General features: G+C 44.1%; 1 non-coding gene across 1 annotated transcript; it reads right to left on the bottom strand.

Annotated features, from left to right (window-relative positions):
- Positions 1–19,265: 19,265 nt before the first annotated feature.
- Positions 19,266–19,459, bottom strand: LOC120101118 (U2 spliceosomal RNA). The gene has a single exon (XR_005501523.1). It is a non-coding gene; the product is annotated as a U2 spliceosomal RNA (small nuclear RNA).
- Positions 19,460–24,575: the final 5,116 nt, after the last annotated feature.

Raw genomic sequence — 24,575 nt, 5'->3', positions numbered from 1 at the left:
ACTTTAGGTCCTCTCTTAGCCTTCAGCATTGCTCCCCAGTTTCCTTCCTAACTAATCTCTGTTTTCAGTCTGGCCCTTCTCTAGTCTATCCATGATAAACATCCCAGTTAAACCAAAAATTTGGCTGAATTAAATCTATTCAAACCCTAAATCTGTCATTTTATTCCTTTGCCAAGAACCTTCCAGAGTCTGTAATTCTAGTCCACTTGTATGGCATATACAACCAAGATTTAGCCTCTTGTGCCTTCCTTGTGTAGCCTTCTGCCACTCTCACATACTTCTGAGCTCCTCATTCGGTATAAGAGGTATGACAACCTGCAGCATCCAAATCCTTGTTACACTCTCCCTTCCCTGTGTGCTTGGAGAATTTCTTTCTTATTTTAGAGATGGAAACTATCATTTTCCCTGAACATGGCTCACCCAAGCAGTCTCTTCCTCTGCTTTCATGATTGCGCCCACACCTTCCTACTATCACACAGTCACCTCCATTTATACACGTGCATGGTTTCATGCGCCATGGTGTGTGCCTGTGAGTGCGTGCGTGTGTGTGTGCGTGTGTGTGCGTGCGTGTGTGTGTGTCTGTGTGTCTGTGTGTCTGTGTGTGTGTGTCTGTGTGACTCCAGGAGATCCAGTGCTTGCTTCTGTCCCCTATGAATATCAGGGACACAAATGGTATATAGATATCCATGCATATGAAACTCCCATCAAATAAAATGGGAAAAAATGGGGGAAATTGGACATACTGATAGATTTAACATGACCACAATTCGTTGACATTTGTACGGGTTCCGTACCAATTTGACCATTAAACATAGCCCAGATAAGGCCCCGGCCTTGAGAGGTTTGCACATTCTTTCTCTTAGGACCTCTTTTCTAGCAATGAAGTAACCATGATGTTAGAATAGAGCTAAGGACTCCAAACTGGGCAGAAAGTAAAGGCTTGCTGACAACCAAGCTCCCCATCTGACAGAACTCCACTTCTTTTTTGGGAGGATCTTGTTATATATCCAAGTCCGGCCAAAACCTCGTGATCCTGCTTCCTCTACATCCTCCGGGTGTTGGGATTATAGGTGTGAGCTACCACATCTGGGCTTATAAAACAGAGCATTTGGTTTCAGTGGAGTCCTAACAGCTGTGGTCATATGGAGCAGAGATGAGTCAGTCCATATAGACTCCTGACCAAGATGTAAATTAGTGAGCAAGCTAACTGATGACTACCACTTGGAGCTGCGGAGTTGTAAGCTGTGATACAGAAATATGCAACTAGAATAGCTTTACAGATTAACCCCAGCCGTTAGACCACAAGCGGCGCTTTATTCTCATGCAGCAACTCAGATGTGTTTCTTGACTGTAGTTTAGAGTCTTCTTCTTAAAGCTTAACTACAATAATACTTAGGAAATACAATGCTTATTTTCCACTTGTTAAACATGTAAAATTTGGAACACTACAAACTTTATATGGTTTATATATACAAAATATAAAGCCTTTTAGCCCTTTGTGCATACATGTATCATCTTTTACTCCCCTGTTACTTCAAATATAGATTGTTTTTAAACTGGCTATTACAGACAATGCTGACTTGGATGGTGCCATGCCTTAAGTGTTTTAGGAATGCTAGAATCATTTGGTTAGAAGCTGATACAAAAAAAAAAAAAAGGAATTATGGACGCTCAGGAAGGTCGTCTCATCTTTGCGAAACACAATCGCTGTGATCTTAGATAGGGCTTTACCAATGTTCACTCAACTCTCAAGGAAGAAGATGGTTCTGGGCAGTTCAGCTAGCATTGTGCATTGGATAGTATCCTGGGATCTGTGTCCACCCAGAACCTTAGAACATGACTTTATTTGGAAGACTCTTTGTGGATATTAAATTAACATGAGATCATACTAGATTAAGAGGGCCTGCAATCCAATGGCTAGTGTCCATATGAAAAGCAGGCAGAGCCACATACCCAGAGAAAAAGACCCTGGGAAAACAAAGGGAAGTATAGTGAAGTCACTGCTATATTGCCAAAATGGCAACCACAAGTTAGGAAGAGGCAAGGAGGCAAGGAAGGATCCCTCCCTGGAGTTGGAAGAGGAAACATTTCCCTTTCCACACCTAGATTTCTGGTTTCTGGCCTCCAGAGCTGTGAAAGAATAAACTCGGAGGGAATTCCTGTTGTTTTAAGCCATTCCATCTGTGGTAATATTTTAAGCAAGTCCTAGAAAACAAGTGCACTTAGCAACGAGATGTGAGGAAAAGCTTGGATCCAGATGAGGCCGCACAAGGTTTATGTCACCCCACTTCACAAAGACTCAGAAGAGAATGAATGAATTAAAAAAAAAGCAAAAGCAAAAAACCAAACCAAAAGAACGCAAGAGATACTTAGTGTCCAACATCAAGATTCAGAATTCTCTCCAATCTCCTTTAGTGAGGTCTTGGATAATGATTTTCTTAATCTACTAGATTTTGAAGCAATTTTGTTGTATAGCAACAAACCACGAGTACATTTCCAAGTTTGGGTGATTGTGCCTACATTTTGAATACCTAGCCACCAGTTCAGTACTTCTTGCTCAGTCTTCTGAGGTGATGCACTAAGAAGTTTTCTATGGCAATGAATTTGATTACTCGATCTCACCATGGGCTGTTTGTTCTATAGGATAGGACAATTTTCATGAAGCTTATGACTTTGATTGTCCTGGTGAGTATAACTCCAGAACATAATTGTAATGTTTTTCCTTCTATTATTTTAAGGCAGCAAATTTGCTATCTCCTTCCCCTTTCCACTCCTCACCTTGCACAAGACCCACTAGTTTACCTAGTAGTGGCTGTCAAGCCCCTGTAGCTTCTGCAGTTGATTATATATATCCTTGAGACGTACACAGCCAACACAACTAATTCCAAGTATCCTTGGACCTATGAACAAATCTTCACTCCTGAATAACCAAAGATGGTTTTACTGTTTATAATTCACTTTGAAGTATGGGTGTGTGACAACTAGTAGACTTTCTCCTCATAGGCTGCCTGACAGAGAGGTACCTGGTGCCTCTCCTCAGACCTTTGCTATCCATCAGCCGTAGTAAAAGATGAACATATGGCACAATTTATTACACTAGTCAAGGTGTTTGAAGTAGCGTGGTTGGTATCTTAGAACTCATATGAAATAGGAACTCATGGGTTTGGACTTACGCTCATTTGCTATGTCCTGATTGTGTAAGGATATTGAACTATGATCCTTCAGGTTGTCTGTAGAATGGGCACAGTATTAGCCACCTAGTCAACTTCAGGATGAGATATATGTATCTGATATAATTAATATATTAAAATATATATATAATTAATTTTGAAGATGGGAAGGATGGCTCAGCTGTTAAAAACACTAGCTATTTTTTCACTGGACCCAGATTTGATTCCCAGCACCCACATAGTAGCCCACGACATTCTACATCTCTAGTTCTAAGGGATTTGATGCACTCTTCTGGTTTCACGGGCATCACATATGAAAGTAGTACACAGATCTGCATTCAGGCAAAGCACTTATACATTGATGATGATGATTGTGGTGATGATGATGATTGATTGATTGATTGATAAGGTTTGTGCACCTGTGCTTGTTGGATGGAGTATGTGCATATGACTGCAAATGCCCATGGAAGCTAAAAGTCATTGGATCCCTTTGAGCTGCTGTGAGGCAGGTGTGAGCTTCCCGGCATGGGTGCTGGAAACCAAACCCAGGTTCTCTGTAAGAGCAATACATGTTCTCAGCCCCTAATCCATCTCTCTGGCACCCAGAAGAATATTTTAAGGTTTAATTAAAAGAGGAGACACAGAGAGGTTGTCAAATTATGAAATACTAGTAGTTTTGGCTTTGGGGGCTATATAATGTTAATGTCTCAGTGGTTGTGCATGAAAGTCCTGTTTTTGGACAGCAATCCAAGTCTGTATCAGCCCCCTAGTCATGAGGTGTTGTGGTAGCCAAGAGGATGCTCTGTTACCAGGGAAATTTTGATTCTGCATGTTTGAGAGGTTACCATTCAATGAAAGTTATCCAGGGCTTGGCTAAGATTGTCTTGGGTAGGTTCTGGTCTGGTTGATAGAGCTTCTCTGGGAGTCAGTTGGGACCCTGACTTAGTGCCTATCAATCTCACTGTTGGCCATGTTCAATACCAGGGACCTCATGATGCTGGCTGTGACAACATCTGAAACCTTTCCAAATTTAGAATAATGGGAAAGTTGTCTTCTGCATTTCTCATAGGCTATTTTGATATTGCCTCTGTCTTTTTGCCCTTGCTTTGTTCCCCATTTGAACAAGTACTGTGCTCTTTTCATGGGGAGCTGTTTGGTCCCTCTGACTCTACTGCCCCTTGTTTATGAAACCCAGCAAGTTAACCATGACAAATGGCCAGCAGCAATGTCGCCTCCAAACTGTAGAGACGTGTTTCTTCCCCTGACTTTGCTTGGAAAATAGGAAATCTGGCTTTCCTTTAGTGTGTGGGGAGTGGGGAGGGATGGTCGGGGGTGTATCCCATCATTCAGAGGTACAAAGTGTAGAGAAAAAGCTTTGGAGGCAGGGGACCCAGGTTCAACTCCCTGGTTGGATGAGTTATATAATCTCCATGGCTCCATGGCCTAATTCTGTCTCTCTGAAGAGAGACCCCCAGCAGGAAGAATACACAGGCTTTTTCCCTTTGAGATTCTAATTAGGTAATTTTTTAAAAAATTAAATATAAATATATGTGTAATCTAAAATAAGAAAGCATAACAAAACATGTCATAGACCTCCCTGTTGGCTTCAGAAGCGTGTACTCTTTTTGGAATCTAGCCTGTTCCTGATCAGGGCCCTCTCTGAACTGAGGAGTCTCTTAGGAAGTAGAGGATAGCCCCTGGGCCATGCTCTTAGGAAGTAGAGGATAGCCCCTGGGCCATGCCCCTAGGAAGTAGAGTTATACTCCAGTAATATATATCTTTATACATACCAAATGTAAGGGAGGTGTAAAGGAACCCTGCACATCCATGTTTGTTGTTGCCTTATTCACAACAGCAAGAATTTGGAAGCAGCCAAGACGTTCATCACAAAAGAATAGCTGATAAAAATGTGGGGAAGGTATGCAGGATAGTTCAGCTGTAAAGAAAATTGAAAATTTCAGGAAAATAAACAGATCTGAAAAGTAGTAACTCAGACTCAGAAAGATGAAATCTATTGCTTTCTCACATATGAATCCCAGCTTTTCATACTTCTATGTCTAAGTGGAGTTGAGACTCAGAGGTGAAAGCAGACCCACAGGCTTGGAGGAAAAGGGGTGCTGAGGAAGGAGAGGACAATAAGACTCAAATGACATGAAAACAAAAGGAGACTGTGGGGTTGGGGGGAGGGGAACAGAGTAGAGAGGGTAAGAGGGGTCAGGAGAAGGAGTACAGAGGAGAGAGGTTGAGAGGGGTGGGGTACAGAAGAGAAGTTGAGAGGGGTGGGGGGAAGGGATACTGAATAGAGAGGATGAGGGGGTGGGGAAGAGAGGAACAGAGTAGAGAGGGTGAGGGGTGGGGGGTGGGGGGAAGGGATACAGAGTAGAGGGGCTGAGGGGTGGGGGAAGGGATATAGAGTAGAGGGGGTGAGAGGGGTGGAGAAAGGGATACAGAGTAGAGGGGGTGAGGGGTCGGGGAGAGAGGAACAGAGTAGAGAGAGTGAGAGGTGTAGGGAGAAGGGGAGAAGGTAGAATCAATAAAACTAATTTTTTTTGAAAGTGCCAGAGTGAAAGAATGTATGATTTAGGAAGGGGCTAGCAGGTACAGCTAGATCTTGGAGGAAGAAGAAGAATGGAGGCAGAACATGATCAAAATATATCTTACACATCTATGTAATTAATAAAAATATTACAGTTAAAGAGAAACTGCCAGGATGAAACTCAATACCGTGTAGGGTAAGTTAAAAGAAGGTGAGAAACAGAACAAAACAAAAACCACCTCATACACCATACACCCCATTTGGTATAGGAACTGAGTTTAGAATTTAACCATGCCATAATTAAATGTGAGATCAATGTTTAAATATCAGTAGAAATCAGGCACCACCAATCAAAACTTTCTGATCAGTTTCCATAAACGATGAGGTTGAAGCTTAGTATGTGTGTCTCCCCCCCCCCCCCCACACACACACGGTTGAACACATAGCTGAGAGGTAGGGCACTTGGATGGTAAAACTAAAGCCCTGGATTCAATCCTCGGAATTACTGCCTTCCCCTGCAAAAATTAAATTTGGACACAAGAAAGGACAACAGAGATGGATACGCATGCGTGAATGGTAGAGGTCATGTGAGGACACATTGAGGAGAAAGGATATCTCAGAAGACACCAGACCTGCCACCTCCTTCATTTTTGACTTCTAGCCCACCTCTACAACAGACAAAAACAGTTGTTTCTGGGAGTGAAGCCACCCCCTCTGTGGCAGTTTCCTACAGTAGCCTTAAAAGTTGACTGTAACACCTTCCCATAAAACTGTAAATACTGGGCTCACGGAGGTTGTTGTCAAAATCTAGTGAGGTATTCGATCTAAGAAAAAGATTTAACCATAGGCCAGAGCAGCAAGTAGCAGGAATTTGGTTATGTAAAGGGCCAGCAGAATAGACCCAAGTCTCTCCACTGTAATATCAACTTAGCCTTACTAAAATGAACCTGCCTGTAATTGTGGACCAAACTCCTCATTTTTCTCGAGGTTTAGTTTGCCTTCTCTTGGTCCTTGAAAGATTTGTAGAGACAGTCCTTTGTCTTTTAAACGCAGACCAGAGAAACCGAAATCCAACTCCTCGTTTTATCCTGATAACTTTCTCAGCCATAATTAGTCATATTGGAGTCTTTTCACGTGGCTGAGAAGTCTACTTAACATTCAGATTGTTCTTTTAAAAATAGACATGGGTGAATGCAAATTATCCTGAGACCTTTGTGAAGACTTCAGACTCTGCAGGGCTCTGAGCAAAGGCCACTCTCTCAAGCAATTGCCTGTGCTTGCTTTTTAAGCCATTCCCCTCCCCACTCAGAGCTACTGCGGAGCCATTGAGATAAAATAAGGAAACACCCCACCCCAAAAAGGGACGTCTAGAAGTGAGGAAGGGCACACTGTCGGAAGCAGCAGAGAAGAAAATCCAGAATGTCTCAGTGGTGATTATGAAGTTGTCACCTCCCTGTACTGCCCCTTGAACTTCCTTCTGGATTGTTCAGTATTGGAAACAGAAGAAACCGGCCTAGGCTGATGGCTCCAGATGAGTGGGCATGTGGGGTCTTGAATTAAGCGTATGGAAGGGTCAGAACGGTAGGAGGCCAGGTTCGGAAATGCTTGTGTGGGATGAGAAGGGAGCAGCTGGATCCTCTTCAGTTCTCTCCCCTGAGTGTATTGGCAAGACTCAGCATATGAGCCACAGCAGGTGGTATAACATGCCCATTTTGAATTTCACCCAAATCCCAGAGAGCACAATTCACACAAGGGCATCTGAGTGAAGGCTGAGGTTTCTCCTCTGTGCCACCCAGCTTTTTGCAAATCCTGTCTCTTCATCCTGGACACTCTCCTCAGAGGCAGGGCAGCACAGAGTTTCTGTTTTGCTTCTAAAGAAACCAAGGCACAGGGACTTACCAGGAGACTTAAGTGAGCAGGTGCGGGTAAGCTGACTCTGTGATCAAGAGCTTCTGTGCCCCAAGGTGGCATTTTGTGGGTGTTGTCCATAAACATCTCAAATATAGGGAATGTCATCTGGTCTCAGAAGAATGCAGACCAGAGACCCCACAAAAGTCAAAGTTGTGACTGGGGTGTAAGTCATGCTCATGGGCAGTGTCCGGGTGGCACATAGCTGTGGTCATGGCTGCATTGCTAACTTCTCAGTCAGCCATTTGTCCCAGCAGTCATTCTTTAAGAAATAGGAGTTGAACCATTCCCCCTTTTGAAACCCAAAATGCCATCAGCGATGCTCTTCTTAATATAGTCCATTCTCACGATTTGCAGGAACCTTACAAGCTGCTGGGAAAAAGAAATCATTGCCTGGAGGGAGGCTCTTAGACACAAACTGTACTCGGTCAGTCCCTCAGAGGAGTGTGTCAGCACAGGGAGATGAGCCAATGCAAGCAGAGCTGTGTTCTGGAGCTTCTGGCTGCACTAGTCATTTGTGAGTAATGATTGGAAATGCTCAACCCTGGGTCCTATTCCCAGCTATATAAGTTCAACCTGAGACCTGGATGATGCTGAAACTGAGCGTCATAGGCACTTCCTCAAGAAGCACAATCAAGACAACATGCAGTGCTCATGTCCTTTCTGATTCTGAGCCTAAGTATGAGACGTATTTACTCAGAACTTGGCAGGGATGTGACTGAGCTGAGAGAGGAGACCCAAGCAGTTCTTCAGCCTTGGCCCATTGCAACCTCTTGATCTTGGCTTTATGAATGACGCAGTTTTTTCTCTAAATTCTTGAGGGTGCTGTGTGGTAGCAGTAACATTGAGTAAAATATGTACTTCTTTAAGATAAGACACCATTTGACATTGGCTTTCACTTTATCTTTGGATGGCCATTTCACCTCCTCAAGGTTGTCAGAATGAATTATTTCATTCATGAAGAAATGGAGACTCAGAGATGTGTTCTAGAGCCAGCAGTGACATCCAGCACCATCTTGCTGTCTGGAAAAATGTCCTGGGGACCCGATCTAAAAATGGCTATAGGAGAATGTATTGTGTGATGGTCTCTCATTGAAGACGTTATGGAGTTTGGCTGTAGTGATGGCTGGGTGTGGGGGTCGGGTGAGGTGGTCCTCTGGAATCTCGCATTGACATTTTCCATTCCTTTGATTCCTTGAGCACCAGGCCTCATCTGGAACACTATCAGGCTGTCAGTGTGACCGTATTTCTATTGCACTCTCCTGCTGTCTATATAAAGGACATAAGGTATCTGTGCCTACTGGCACTTGGTTCTGGGTAAAAGGGGTTCCGATTATTACACTACCCCACATGGTTACCCAAAGGATGTTTTAGATGATCAGGAAAAACTTAAGACTTTTATGTGACCACATATTCTCCTGTAATTGGGTTAGCTCTACACGACTAGTCCTCATGTTTGGGGTAGATTATAACAGGACTCAGAAACTTAGTTCTGGCCTAATTTCGTGTGATCTTGACAAATTTACTGATCTAGAGTCTCATTTTCTACATCTCCAATGTAAGGGTTTTTTTTAATAAATGTAAATATGTTTTTGACTTATTACTATTATTTTGCCAAAAATCATAATATTAGAATGATCCTAATAGCTGACATATTGCTATGCCTATAGAACCCATGCCTCACTCAGCCCACAACATGGAAAGTTCTTCTTGCAGGAGATGGAAACTAATGCAGAGACCCACAACTGGACGGTGTGCATAGACCCACAACTGGACGGTGTGCATAGACCCACAACTGGACGGTGTGCATAGACCCACAACTGGACGGTGTGCATAGACCCACAACTGGACGGTGTGCAGAGACCCACAACTGGACGGTGTGCAGAGACCCACAACTGGACGGTGTGCATAGACCCACAATGGACAGTGTGCATAGACCCACAATGGACAGTGTGCATAGACCCACAATGGACAGTGTGCATAGACCCACAACTGGACGGTGTGCATAGAGTGAGAGGTTTGGAGCTCTCAGTCCTGAATGGGATGTCGTCACCAAATCCTTTGCTGCAAGGCTCAGGGGTCTGTGTGGAAGAGGAGGTAAAAAGACTCTAAGAGCCAGAGGTTGGTGGATGACTCCAAGCAAACCATATCCCAGACAGGTCCCATGCCCAGGAGGAGCTGCCAACACAAAGCAGGCTTCATTCTGTGTGTACATGCTCATCCTGTTTTGGTTTTTGGGTTGTTTGGGATTTTTTTATTATTATTTTTTGCTTCTTTGTTTGATTAATTGATTTTCATTTGTTGTTGTTTTGTGTTGAAAGAGAGAGAGAAAATAAATTGGGCAGGTAGTGGGGGTGGGACAATCTGGGAGGATTTGGTGAGGTGGAGAAATATAGAATCAAAATATATTATATGGGAAAGATGTTTAAATGAATTCTTTTAGTGTGTGTGTGTGTGTGTGTGTGTGTATGTGTGTGTGCATGCGTGTGTGTGTGTGTCTTGCCTGCATGTGCGTCTGTGCACCATATACATGCAGTGTGTGCAAAAGCCAGAAGAGGATCCCTGAACTGGAGTTACAGACAGTCATGAGCTGCCAGCTGAGTGCTGCAAGGCAAACCTGGGTCCTCTGGGAAAGCAGCGAGTGCTCTTAACCCCTGGTCCATTACTAATGTTTTAGTTTCTCCTTTGAGAACTCACACATGCATATAATACACGTCTGTCACACTTAACCGTCGTCCCTGCTAACTCTCCGCATATCCGTACATGTCTCCATCCATACCCACATCTTCTTTGAAAACAAAATAAGCCACAGCCCAATTACTGCAGTCCATATATGCATGGGCATAGGCATGCGGCCGTCCACAGGAGCATGTTCAATACAAGGGACCATGCACCCAGTGAGTACACTCTCCTTCTGCCAGCAACCGTCGCCATTGAACCTGCAGTGGTGTTTGGCTATGGGTGGGGTGGCCCTCTGGAATCTCAGGCTGGCACCTTCCTCCACCAGTCCTCCTTTCCTTCCACCAGTCCTCCTTTCCTTCCACCAGTCCTCCTTTCCTTCCACCAGTCCTCCTTTCCTTCCACCAGTCCTCCTCTGGAACACTATCAGGTTGCCAGTGCGGCAACACTCTCCTGCTGTCTATATAAAATACTTAAAGCGTCTGTGCCTGCTGGTACTTGATTATGGTGTAGGTTTTTTGTCAATAGCTCTTTAGCTAGGGGTAGGGGCTCATATGCCCCGCCTTGTTTACGTGATTGACTTGACCTTGCTCAGGTCTTGTGCAGACAACCACAACCATATGAAGTCATAACTACTATGGCTCTGTCATGCACATAAAATGCTATTTTGCCCCAGTCCTCCCCAAATATTGGCTCTTATAACCTTCCTGCCCCTCTTTCTGTTATAACATAGGTTTTTTTGTTTGTTTGTTTGTTTTTTACATTAGACCTTCTGGGTATAACATTCTTCAGTCTCACTCGATATAAGCTACTGAGAACGCTAGGGCTGTGCCTCAGATCCAGCCTGTGCATAAAAACACCTATTCTTAGTGGACCTGAAAGGGTATAGAAAAGGTGAGGTTTTTAGCTTTGGAGAAACATGAGAATAGGGTTACATTGTTATTTTCTTGCCCATTAGTCTTATTTATTCTCCACTTCTTCAGTGTTACTTGAGAGAGGAAGAGAGGATGAGAAGGAGAAAGAGAGAGGATGCAGAACCTCTTGCAATCACAGCAGAGCATAGTAAGTGGGAGGATGACAAGGTGATATTGGGAGCTTTTATACCTAGTGCCCTCACGAACATGGCGGGCATCTCTACCTACAGGCAGACTATGGGGCTCCCCTTAATGGAGGAAATATTGCCACTAGTTAGTGAACCTAAGAAAGGATGGACCTTTTCAGGCAACTATCCCTCCTCCAAGAATGTAGGAAGTATATTGGCTGGGACCTGGACTCTACTTAGGGACAAGAGATTCTCAATCCCTGAAGAGTCAGTCGCAAAAACTAGAGAGGCATAAATGATTTTCCTTCAATGTAGCTTCCCAAGGCTGATCTGTGGAGTTTCAGCACCAAGGGTGTAGGCCTCCTCTCAAGGTCTCATTCCTAGTTTATCTTCTGTGATGCTGAGAAAGTCAGCTTCTCCTCTGAAGAAGGGTGACTGAGGGCCATTTCTGTTTTCTTAGAAGTGTATGTGCTCTGTTTTATTGTTATGATAAAAATGCATCATAAACTTTAGTAATTTAAATATAATCACATTGTGACACAAAGACCACGTCCTCTCTTGTCATGCTGGGATTGGACAGAAGGTTCACACATGTGGGGCTACAGCCCCAGACTGAACATGTCTGTTTGTTGTTTTTTGTAAGTGTGTGCATGCATATGTTCTTGCATGTATGTACACATGTGTGAGAGTGTGTGTACATGTGTGAGTGTGTGCATTGTGTACGTGTGAGCATGTGTGTGTGTGCATATGCATGCATGCATGCATGTGTGTGTGTGTGTGCATGTGTTCATGTCTATGGAGGTCAGTGACAACTTCAGATGTCACACTCCAGGCATGCCCACCCCCAACCCGGACACACACACTTTTTCTCCATGAGGTTCTCTTACTGGCCTGGAACTTGACTGGGCTGTCTGACCAGCAAGTCTTGGGGATCCCCTTCTCCATTTCCCCGGTGCTGCCCTTACACGGTGCTTCTTTTCTATAGATTCTAGGGATCACACTGAGGTCCTCATGCTCTCGAAACTTTACTGGCTGGGTGGCTCCCTGACCATTTCTGTTCAAGACAATTCCTGATAGTAGTTTTATAAAAACAAAATAAAACAAAACAAAACAAAACACTTACTAATTGGAGCTATTTTCCTATGCTTAACAAAATATTCAATATTTCTAGTTGAAAAAAAGAAGTCAGTATGAAGGCTGTGCCTACCAGAGGTGCATTGGTTGCAACTTTCCACTTGGGACTCTTATGACGTGAAATATTTACACGGTATATTCATATTTATGCAAATTATGTTCAGAGTCAAATAAGACTGGGTTGTAGGACCACGTAATGCCATTAGGTGCTGCTGTTTGATATGATAGCAAGGGCCTGACAGGAACAGAGGAGTACTTTCCTTCCTTCTCAGTTTGTGTCCTCTGAATGTCAAGCTCTGCTGGACTCTACAGACACAGCGGTCAATAATAAAATGACACCTCTGGATGGCGAAAGTCAGTGCTGTAGGAGGTGGCCGTGCATTCAGGAAAGAACACTTGTATACAGTCTTGTGATCTGATAGGTGAATCAACAGGTAACCCATAGTAGGCATGTGGCATGGAGAGAAAAGGAGGGCTTGGTGAGCAAACTGATGGGCTTGCCTGTCCAGGTTGGTGTGGGCCCAGGTGGTCTTGGCTCCTCAGAGTTAGTAAAATGCTCTACCGCAAGTCTGTTTGATGTGACTCACGTGCCATTTTTTGAACCTGGGGTACTTCCTAAATTGAAGTATAGACTTTTTAGCTTCTTGTGAGAGAACAAGTTCTTATCAGTTGTAGGCAGGAGCTGAGTCATGGCTATCCCCTCATTTCTGTTCTTCTCTGGTCCCTTTGGGCAGGAATGATATTAGTGGGCATGACCTGGCACCAGTGTGCAAGCTGTGAGGTTGGTGAAATAGTTCTGCTCTGGTTGGTAAATAGTTTTCTGAGTTCCCAGGGTGCATTACCTCTCCTGGCCATTCTTCAAAGGCCTACCTGCTTCTCCACATCTGGATATAATAAGAATCCATCTGGAAGGACAGGGTCCCCAGGTCCTCACTGTAGTGTCACGTCCAACATTCCATTTATGCCTTCCTCACAACCTCCCTACCCCAGCATCCTCACTTTTTAGCCAGGGTCTTAAGACATAGTCCTGGCCACACTGGTATTTACTATGTCGTTCAATCTGGCCTCAAACGTGTGAGAAACCTCCTAGCACGGGAGTGAAGGTACACATCACCGTGTCCCGTTGAGACCTTGCGCAACTTCACAATGGCTGTTCAATATTTGGAAGCAAGTCACCTTTGCCTTTAGGGAATAGATCTGTGTGGACCCCAGGGATCGGACCATTCTTGGCTCATGGAGCAGTGACATGGAGAAGCCCATGAGCAAGGGTTGGGTTCAACCTCAAATAGCTTTGGGGTTCAGGTTGATTTTCACCCCAACACTTTTCTTAAAAACATTTTACTTTTTAAAAGTTTTGGCTTTTCTCTAGCATGGTTCTGGGTACAGCCAGTCTGCAGAGGCTTATGTAAAAATATATAACCTAAGGGAGACAGGAAGTCATTTTTTATTTTTACAGCTCTAACCCATTAAAATAATGTGATTTCCCCCCCACCCCCATGAAATGCCACAAGAGACATATTCAAATTCTTTGTAATCAGAGTCAGATAGTAACCATACAGCTAAAATAATAACTGTAGTTGTTAATAATAATAATAATAATAATAATAATAATAATTCAATGAAATCTACTTGGCCTTTCAAACCGCACACCTTTTGCCTCTCTGTGCAGACAGTTCTTCAGTGTATGTGACCCAAGGGCTAACCTCGGGGGCACCTGCTGTTTCTCCTCCAAGACGTTCTGTGTCTGGGGAAAGGCTTCTTCTAGTCTCCTGTGAGGCTAGTGGGCACTGGGCTGGCGGCGGGCCGTAACTGAGCGGAGGCCAGGGAGACTGAACACGTCTTCAGAGTAAGGTATTTGATTACACAAGACAGGGTACTGATTGCCAGTCCTCCCATCTGAACAAAATTTTCTAGGTGGCAGGAGCTAAGGATAGGGTGAAAGAAAGTGATACACCGAGGAGAGTCAGGTGAGGTGAGGAGAAGAGGCCGGGCCTGGCCAGGCTCCACAGACGGTGGGAAGCTAGCCCTGCCTCTCTCATGTTTTTCTAAAGTTGAACTAAGTGTGACTAAGTCACAGCGTGGTTTGGTGGGGGCTCTTTCCGTGGCTACACAGTGCTCTCCTCCCACTCAGCAGGATGAGCTCATACCTTACCCACTGGGGTGAGGGTTAACTTTGCCTCTTCATCATGGAACTGAGGAGAAGGCAGGCCTTTGGGAATATCCCTGACTCCATGAAACAGAACCAATAATCCTTTATTTCTTTCCCCCACAGGTGAGGCCTTTTTTGGGAATAGCTCTTATTACAAAGAATCCTAAGTGGAGCTTGCAGGGTTCCAGCAATAATGTGATCTATAATACATGATCACAGTGTTTCGTGTATCTTCCATTCTTATGGGACCAGCGTCTCAAGCCTTATCAGTACAGATACATGGGCGGTTAGTACTCATCAACTAAGGGATGTAAGAAGGTCCAAAATAGTCAGCAACCACACTGACAATATTGACGCATTACACAGACGGCACAGAGTTTTAAGCGTAACCAGACTTTAGAGGGCCTGAGGAGTCACAAAGAAAGCATCGTACAGGAAGATGAGGGGCAGCAAACACAGCCAGTACAATTTCACTCACCGAAGAGCTTGGAAACAGTGTGCTGTTCACGTTACACAGCAGCTCAGACACACATGTAACCCCCCCGACACCATCCTCTCCCATTCTGAAAACACTAAACACTAGAGTATAGGGCGCACCCCAGATTGTTGAATTGCGGCTGGATTCTCATGCAGTCTGTCTCATTGTCTGCCTCAATTCAAACCCTGTGTGGATGCCCTGGTGCTCTGAGGGACAGTGTCTAGGGGCTGGTGAAGAACCTGAGGGCTCGCTGTCTGTAAAGCAGCATTCAGCTGTGGAAACCCCTGGGTCTGTGCTTGGAGAGACTGGGTTTCAAAACCTTGCATCAGATTTGGGGGCGGGAGGGAGCTAAGCCACCATTTCAGCCACTAAAATCAGACACTTTGGAAAGAAAACTGATCTCCATCCTGACTAATAAACGATCCAGAGGAGCCATGGGCATGTGGTTGCCTTGTTGCATATCAGATATACACATATTTACATGAACTGTGACCCCTTGGCTCTCATTCACAGAGACATGGGGAGAGAAATCCGTGGGTCAGCTGTACGTTTGATCACATTTGTTTGTCCGGTCTCAAAGGACTGTTGGGTGAATGAGCTGGATGGGCCTTTTTTTATTCAGAGATGAAAGATTGATGAGCTATTCAACAAGCGCCTCATTGAACTTGTTACCCGTTATCTTCCAAATATCAACTTGGATGAAAAGGACTTCCTGGCCCCCTGACAAGTATTCCCTGGCCTCTGTACAGCCTGTTATTGTACGGCACTTCCTTGGGAGCTATAATTAGGTGATCATGTAAGGAGTTCACAGTGCACGTTTGAATAGCAACTCGATTTGGCTCATGACATCGCTCGCCCGCTCTGGTGCCTTCTCATTATATGGCTTTTGCCATGGTGTGCCAGCATTCAAAACATGTGAGGTCAGGCCATGGGTTTTCTGTGAGGTAATGACAGCCTTAGGATGAGTCACTTGATACGTACCTGAAATAATGACAGCTTAAGTGTCGGGAGGGTTGGGACACAGTTAACCACACGTTAACTGCTTGGTCACCTAGTCTTCTAAAAGTTTGTTTGTCTGGAAATTGGGGGTTCTGGTACCAGCAGCCTCAGCTGGATGAGTGTCTTTTCAGTTGCCATAACAGAATCTCATGCACTTGGTAATTTATAAAGAAAGGAAATCTACTTTCTACAGTTGTTCTGGATGCCTAAAAGTCCCATCTTAAGATGCCAGCATCTGGCAAAGACTTTTCAGTTGCATCTTCCCATGGCAGAGTGAGTATGTGAGAGAAGTCAGTCAGGGGTGGGATTGATCCTTCTCTCAGAAGCCCACTCTGTGGTCTTTAACCCACTTCTGTAATGACACACTCATCCTTGTGTGAGGGCAGAGCTCCTGAGACCCAACTATACCAAGCACCACTGTACTGGGAATTAAGCTTCCAACATGTAACTCTGGGAGGACACAGCTGAACCTTCACAGTGAAGACCTAATATATTCATTTCCTCCCTTTTTAATCTCCTCTCACATCCAATCATTATCATATTGAACATTTCAACTCTTAAACATCCTTAAGCTCTCTCCACCATCACTACTCTGGGCTGAGCCTTAGATTTACCACCAGTGACTTAGTTCTTGGACCAGTCTCAGAAAACCCACAATATGTCATTCTGGCAAACCAGTCGCTCTCAAGGAGAACTTGGGGTGGGAATGGGTAGATGAAAGCCTTCCTTTGGCATGCCTGTGCCTTTACAGGTCAGGTTCTCAGTGATCCATAAAATCTGAGTTGGTCTTCACTAGGCTCTGTCCCAAACTTGGCAAGTGGCTCCTCTCCTCACCGCCTGCTCTTCAGCCAGACGGACTTCAGTAACTCAAAAGCATGTAGAGCATCAAGAGCTCTCCTCCGGCCAATTCCTCCTAATCACGTTATTCTTTGATGACTTTCTTGGGAAATCCTCATTTCCTAACCACCTCACAGCCAATTCTCTTCCGAAAGCATTGCCACTCTGCTGAAAAAAAATTACCTGGGTGAACAATTCTTTAGAACTCCTCTCCTCTCTGGGATTGTTTCCTTTGGTTTGGTTTGTTTGTTTTCTTTTGTTTGCCTCCCCTGAAACAAGGGTTGACTGACTGTACATTTGGAATAATTCCCTGCCTTAGCCTCCTGAATGCTGGAATTACAGGGCTGAGCTTACTACACCTTCTGAGGTTTAGAAGTATTGCTATGTTGACAACTTTGTTGATCATCTTGGGACTTAACTGTCTTCCTTTTGTCTTCCCCACCATGTCTAGTGGGCATTTAAGTGCAGCACATCTGGCAGGGAATGCAGGAAAAAGCAACAAGACCTGCTGTGCCCACAGGAGGCTGGCCCTTCCACCCATCCCAGGCTGATCACAGGTTGAGACTATTCCAACCATGAGTGTCTTTGCTTGTTCACTCAACTCTGTTGCTTTCCTTAGACTTAGACTGTAGACCTCCACAGCTTCTGGCAGATACTCACATAACTCCCAAGACTTAGTTTAGGATCTTCTTTGTTATTAAGATGCCCTACACATCTCCCGCCTTTCTGTCTACTCTTCTGAATCTGCACTCAGATTTCTACCTTCTTGCCTAGATGATCTTAGGCAAGTTACTGAGATGTTAGGTCTTCATCTTCAAAGCAAGGACAATGACGATGTCGGCCTCATAATGTTGATTTAAAACAGTGCTTGGGCCTGCTGTAACCGTAACATTGATGGCAAGACTGGAGAGTTAAGTGGTGAAATTGCTATGGAAAATCGTTGATGAGACCTGAGAAAGTCAGGCAGTTCCATACAACCTGGAAATTGCATTTCAAGGAATAGACCCAAGAGAAAAGAAAACACAGGGCTGGAGAGATGGCTCAGTGGTTAAGAGCACTGACTGCTCTTCCAGAGGTCCTGAGTTCAATCCCCAGCAACCACATGGTGGCTCACAACCATCTATAGTAAGATCTGATGCCCTCTTCTGGTGTATCTGAAGACAGCTACAGTGTACTCATATACATAAAATAAATAAACCTTTAAAAAAAAAAAGAAAAGAAAACATATGTAGAAGAAAAAGCTTGCGTGCAAATGTTTCCAGCAGGACTGTTCATTACAGAAGAGTAGAGACAGCCCAACTGTCCAACTGGATGTGGGGTTAAGCAAAGAGTGGTAAATCTCTATACAAAGACATGTCACTCAGCCATAAGACTGACGCGTACTGTAATGTGATGCCTACTGCAATGTGGATGAACCTCCATCCATGCCCTATGGAAGAAACACTTCTTTTCTATTGAAATATCCAGGATAGGCAAATCACTAGGATGATCTGGCACAGGGAAGTCTCTGGCCTTCCAGATCCCCACACGAAATGAAATACTTCTCAATGGATAGGAGAAATGAGGGAGACTGGGAGTAGAACTGGGAGTGGCTAGCTGATTCATCTCCTGATTCTTTGCATGAATATCATCATGATATGAGGCTTTCTAATTCTTTTCCTGGATAATGGGGAAGTTCAGGTCATTAGTGATGAAGAGGTGATACATGACGACATTTTTGTAAGAAATTCAAGAGCCCAGCTCCCATATCTCATAGTACAAACAAGCCAGGTCAAGGCATCAGAACGGTGTGACTAGGGTCAGGAAGACTCTACTTGGCTGGACCTCTCTGCTGCTCTTGGGAGGATTCTGGGCTGTCAGACAATTGAGTTTCAGAGAGCAGAGCTCAATGGTTCACAGATCTGCCTTGCTGTTGCCACTATTTAAGGAGACAGCATTTAGTTCCGTGAGCCAGCAAACAGGTCCTCACTGGACATCAGCTCTGACAGTGCCTTGATCTTGAACTTCCAAGCTCACATAACTGTGGGAGACACATTCTGTGTTTTATCAGCTGCTTCAGTTTATGGTATATTGATAGGGCAGAGCAAGAATTACAATGTGTTCTTTCTTTGTTACAGGAACCAATCTAAAACACCTTACTGGTTTAGCTGTCACATCCCCTCCAACTTGAAACATACCTTCAAAACTGGTTAGTTATACTGCAGACTGCTTCCCAATTTGAGTTTTTCTGATATGATTTAAAAATCAAATGAGGTTTTGTATTGTTTGGAAAAACAATCCAGAATCGATATATCCATCTCAGTACAGCACTATATTAGGAAGCATGACGTCATTGGACTGTGCTACTGGCAACCTTAGCCATGACCACTGGAATAAAGCGATGCTTGCTGTAACATTTCCCCCTATGTATTTAATGAATATCTTCTGGGAGATATTTTGAGACTTGAGATTATACAAATAGCCATTCTTCCACAACATCTGACCACTTATTTTACACTTGATCTTAGCCAAAAGGCCGAGAAGCGATGACCACTTATTTTAACAACCAATGATAGACTTGCCTGTGAAATTAGTACCGTGGCATATACCACGTGTACGGTTACAAGTATAAATGAGATGGGTAGATAGAGTTTTCTATTAATTGAAAGTACTTTGAATTATCTTTATATATGGATCTGTTAGAACAGAATTTTAGTATGATAAATGCCATAACCAAATAAGTAAATCCTTCATCATTCTTTTATCTCTCCTGTCCATCCATCATTCATGGATTTCTCCTCTTCCTCTTCCTCTTTCTCTTCCTCTTCCTCCTCCTCCACAACCTCCTCCACCTCTCCCTCTTCTTCCACCTTCCTACCCTTCTCCTCTGTCTCTCACTCCTTATAATAGGAAATAATTAAGGGGCCAATGTTCCTATTTATCTCAAAAGTGCCCTATCCATCTGCCCTATTGCCTGCTGATCTGATTGAATCATATGGCCAAATCAGCCAGCCAAGATGAGAACATTCATTTCTTTGAGCAGATGGTTGTCAAAAGCGGTATGGAAAAAGAAATTGTTAATTTGTTTAACTGGAATGTGGCATCCTCAAAACCCAACTCTGTTATGGATGTCTGCTGTTCTTGCATGCTTGGTATCTCTCACCCGTTCTTCAAGTCATAGCATCAAATCTCCTTCACAGAGTTGCACCCGATTTGGGGTGTGTGTGTGTGTGTGCATGTGCATGTGTGTGTGTGTGTGTGTGTGTGTGTGTGTGTGTGTGTGTGATGTTATGTATTTTTCGAACTGGGTCTTTCACTGAACTTGGAGGTTCTCTGAGCTGCCAAGACTAGCTGGACACTAAGCTTTAGGGCCACTCCTGTTACTGCCTCCCCAGCACTGGGATTACAGCTGCCTACTTCAACACCTGACGCTTTACATAGGTGCCTGGGATTCACAATCAGGTCCACATGCTTCTGCAGTGAACACTTTACCAATTCTAGATGGATAGAATTCTCAACGGCAGGAAGACATGGCAGTGTGAACAGGAAGCTGGATGACCACCTTTCATCCATATGTAATGTGCTGGTTAGATTTTTGTTAACTTGACACTAGCCAGGCTCATCTGGGAAAGAGGAAGTTCAGTTGAGAAAATGCCTCCAACAGATTGGTCTTGAGGCAAGTCTCTTGGGGCAATTTCTTGATTAATGGTTGATGTGGGAAAATGGTAGCTGCTTCAGTTCCTGCCTGGGAGTTTTCGCCTTGAGTTCCTGCCTTGACTTTCCTCAATGGTGGTCATGGTCTTTATCATAGAAATAGAAAGCAGATCAAGACGCAGGAGGAAGAGAGAGAAAACAGGAAGTGGTGCCAGGCCACAAAACTCAAAGGTCTCCCAGAGTGACATCAGTTACATACTTCCTTCAACAAATCTCCACCTTCTAAAAGTAAAACAGGCTCACTCCATGACAGGCTTCAAATTGGAGATTCAGAAGACTAGACCTAAATCTCTGTTTCTAAGCACTGGGCAAGTCCAGGCAAGTCCAGGCCTCGGAAGCTGGCCTGAAGCAAGGAAAGTGGGTCAGTAACACTTTCCAGACTTCCCTAGCAACTGTTTCCAGCCCAGCATGCCCCAGCAATGGTTCTGGTATGTCCCTAGAGATAGAGTGAACAGATTAAGATAGAGGTCACCTACTGCCCTACTCACCCCCAAATTCCACTAGTGTACTTCAAATGGGGCTTGCAAGATCACTTTGGGGTCTTCATCTTTGTAGATGGTAGACCCCAGCATGCTGGACTTCTGCAGAATAAAACACTCTTTGCGTTTACATACTATTTGAGTCCAGGGTATCATTCTTCAGCAAATCATTGACCTTTATAAAACTTTCCTAATTTTCCCAAACAGCACCACCAACTTGGGATCCAGTATTTAAATAAAAGAGCCTATTTCATACAGACCACCACACAGCCCATTACATGTTCTCAGTCCATATGATTTAGGTAGAGTAAATAAATCCACCTTCATACCCCAGAAACATGCCCTAGACCAGAACAGAAAAATCAACCCCCCTACGTCATAGCAATTGATCAAGAAATTAGTGCTTGGTTCTAGTTAGCCAATCAACATTTCCCCAAAGATTCTTTTAGGATTTATCAAATGGGAGGTTCACTCTACTGAAGTGTAGAGTCTGACATAAGCCTATAGCTTCCACCACTTGTCTCTGCTCCCATTCGGGGAGAGACAATTTGAGAATGAAGCTAACACAGAGAAAAAAGCTGGGAGAGCTTGAGAGAGGCCATGCCTCATGGCATCATGGGATCACATTTTCTGAAGCTGTCTGAGCTCAGCCATTCTCCTTTAGTGTTTAAACGTGTTATGCTATGTTTCTGTCACTTTAACCAAAGTCCTGACAGATACAGGTGATTTTTGAGCATATGTGACACATGAAGTATGTGCTCAGGACTCTCTGGACCTGGCCCTTCTCCTAAGGAGCCTTGGATCAGAGAACACAAGATTAGTGTGTGTGTTATCTATATGTGTCAAGAAATAAATTAAGAGTCCAGTCATCAGATTGACCAGTTCTCATCAAGAGCGTTGACCGTAGGAGCCCAGAGAAGAGTCAGAAATCCCAGCCGAAGAGGTTGGAACATTGAAAAAAACATTCTTCCTCGAAGGCATGACTTGGAAAATGATGCCACAGAGACAAAGGGTCAAAAGCTCAGTATGTGTTCTGAGATTCTGTGGGACATTCATAAGTAAGCAAACAGAGTATAAGTTCAAGGGAAAGAGTTGGGGCCGAAAATAACTTCCAGCCAAAGAAAATACTTCTTTGAGTATACTGTGGGACTCCAATGGATTGGATGATCTGATTGGCAGGAGAATCTGAATCTGACTACTAGGAGGCAATCAGTTGTCTTGTTGAACTATAGTGCAGGACTTGGAGCAACCAGACAGAAAAATAGGTCTAGTGGTGATTGGGATCCAGCCACTGAGAATACTCTGCAGACAAGCTTTGGCCATATTTGCTCAAGACTCTTTCGTGTGGCAATGTTTGAAAGCCATACTTTTTATTTCATGCTAAACATTGTCAGAGGGAGCAGTGGTAGAGTCATCCCAGAACCCTAGTCAACCTGCCTGGCATGCACAATTTTAATGGCATTCCAGAGCCCTAGCCTGGCAGGCTCTCTCAGATCTTTGTCTTGCCCTGGCCTCTGCTTTACCTGGAGTTAGAATGCTAGGGGGGAACACCAGTCTCCTTCCCTTCCCAACACAGGAGGTCCAAGGTGAGGCACCCACAAGGAATGCATCACTGCACTGGTGTCAGACTCACACAGTTTAGGTCCTACCAGCTCCAGGCACCCTGGCTCTCCTCACACCCAGTCCTTGAGCAAGCCTGTCTAGGCTCTAGTCCAAGTCATTATCGTCACTGGCATGGACTCTCTCAGCTAGCCTCCCCAATTCTTCTTTTGTCATTTCTACAATCTAACCTCAACAGAGCAACTGGAACAATTCTGTAGATATGTACCGCTTCGTTTCTTAAACTTTTTATTGATTCTTTATGAATTTCACATCATGCACCCCAATCCCACTCATCTCCCCATCCCTCCATATCTGCCCTCTGCCCTTGTTACCTCCCCCCTCAAAAGAAAAAAAAATAAAATTAAAGAAAAAAATCTGTGTCACACAGTACACCCCTTTGTCCAGTTTTCCTTGCAAATGTCCCTTGCAATGAGTCATTGGTCTGATCCGAGGCCGCTTGCTTCTGCTACACTATCAATATGAGATACCAGGACTCCTCTCGGATATCCTGTTGTCCCATTGATATTTTGCAACTTTGGTTTTGGAGGACCAGCCTCTTCATGAGCTCCAGTAGCTGTAGATTGTAGGGTCTTCTGGAATATCCCACTTTCATGAAGCCATCTTCCTATTAGATTTGATATCAAATCTTAAACCCCTCCTATGGCCCAGTTGTTAACATGAGTAGTTTCCCTTCTCTTCATGGTCCTACGGTGCCTCATCATCATCAATGTGCCTGTGTGAATAAGCCAAGGTATGCCGAAGTAACAAATAACATTCAAATCTTAGTGGCTTACAATAACCAAGGTTTGCTTCTCAGTTAAGTCACCATAGCAGTTATGGATTGGCCATGCTTCTTGCTTCCTCCCAGTCACTCAAAATGGACAGAATAGCCTCCCTGTTGAATGTTGCTAGCTCAAAAGGAAAGGCCCTGGGTGGGGGTGGGGGTAGAGTTGGGCGAGGGGTTATAATGTCAATGAAATGCTCGACTTGAAAGACACACATGACACTTTTCTTTTGGCTCAACTCTGTCAACTCTGGTTAGCTTTTGGGAAAAGTCTTCTACACAGAAGTAACCTGCTGTCTCTCGGCAGTTCTTCCCTGAGAGAGGCATTCTTTTGATTCTAGAATAGAATTTCCTATGTTGCAACTATCAGAACACTTCTATTAGAAGTTAGAGACACTCCTTGGTCAAACAGCATTGTGAAATGCTGGCATTAGATGAGATTAAACAGATCTTTCCCCCATGGTTTCCTTAGAACCCTGGTTAATACTCTAATGGAGATGTCTCTTCTTGAGACTGGGCTGACATGACAGGATTACTCTACTGTTAGAATTAAAGAAGCCCAGATTCTCTGGAGACCATCTATAGCTCAAGGGCACAGTTTAGAAAATGCTTGTCTGAAGCCCTAGTAGTCTCCTAACTGAAGAAACCACATGAATGAATGAAAGTCACACAGTCAAGGCACTAGGAGAATAAGGCCTGGTGTCTTAGACATTGTTCTATGTTGTGAAGAGACACCATGACCAAGGCAACTCTTATCAAAGAAAGCATTTAATTAAGGGCTGGCTTACAGTTTCAGAGCCTTAGTTCATTTTCATCATGGCAGGGAGCATGATAGCCCACAAGGCACTGGAGCAGAGAGCTACATCTGGATCTCCAAGGAAAGAGACACACAGGGCCAGGTGTGGGCTTTTGAAACCTTGAAGCCCAACCCCTCAATGGCATTTCCTCCAGCAAGGCCATACCTCCTAATCCTTTTTAAATAGTGCCACTCCTTGATGACTAAGTATTCAAATATATATATTAGATTATTGTTTAGATGGCCTATGGAGGCCTTCTTCTCATAGCTGGGTAGGTAGAGAGCCTAA

Source organism: Rattus norvegicus, chromosome 2, assembly GCF_036323735.1.
Source record: "Rattus norvegicus strain BN/NHsdMcwi chromosome 2, GRCr8, whole genome shotgun sequence".
NCBI classification, from domain to species: domain Eukaryota; kingdom Metazoa; phylum Chordata; class Mammalia; order Rodentia; family Muridae; genus Rattus; species Rattus norvegicus.
Note: the sequence above shows the minus strand (reverse complement) of the source record. Positions and strands in the feature narration are given on the sequence as shown.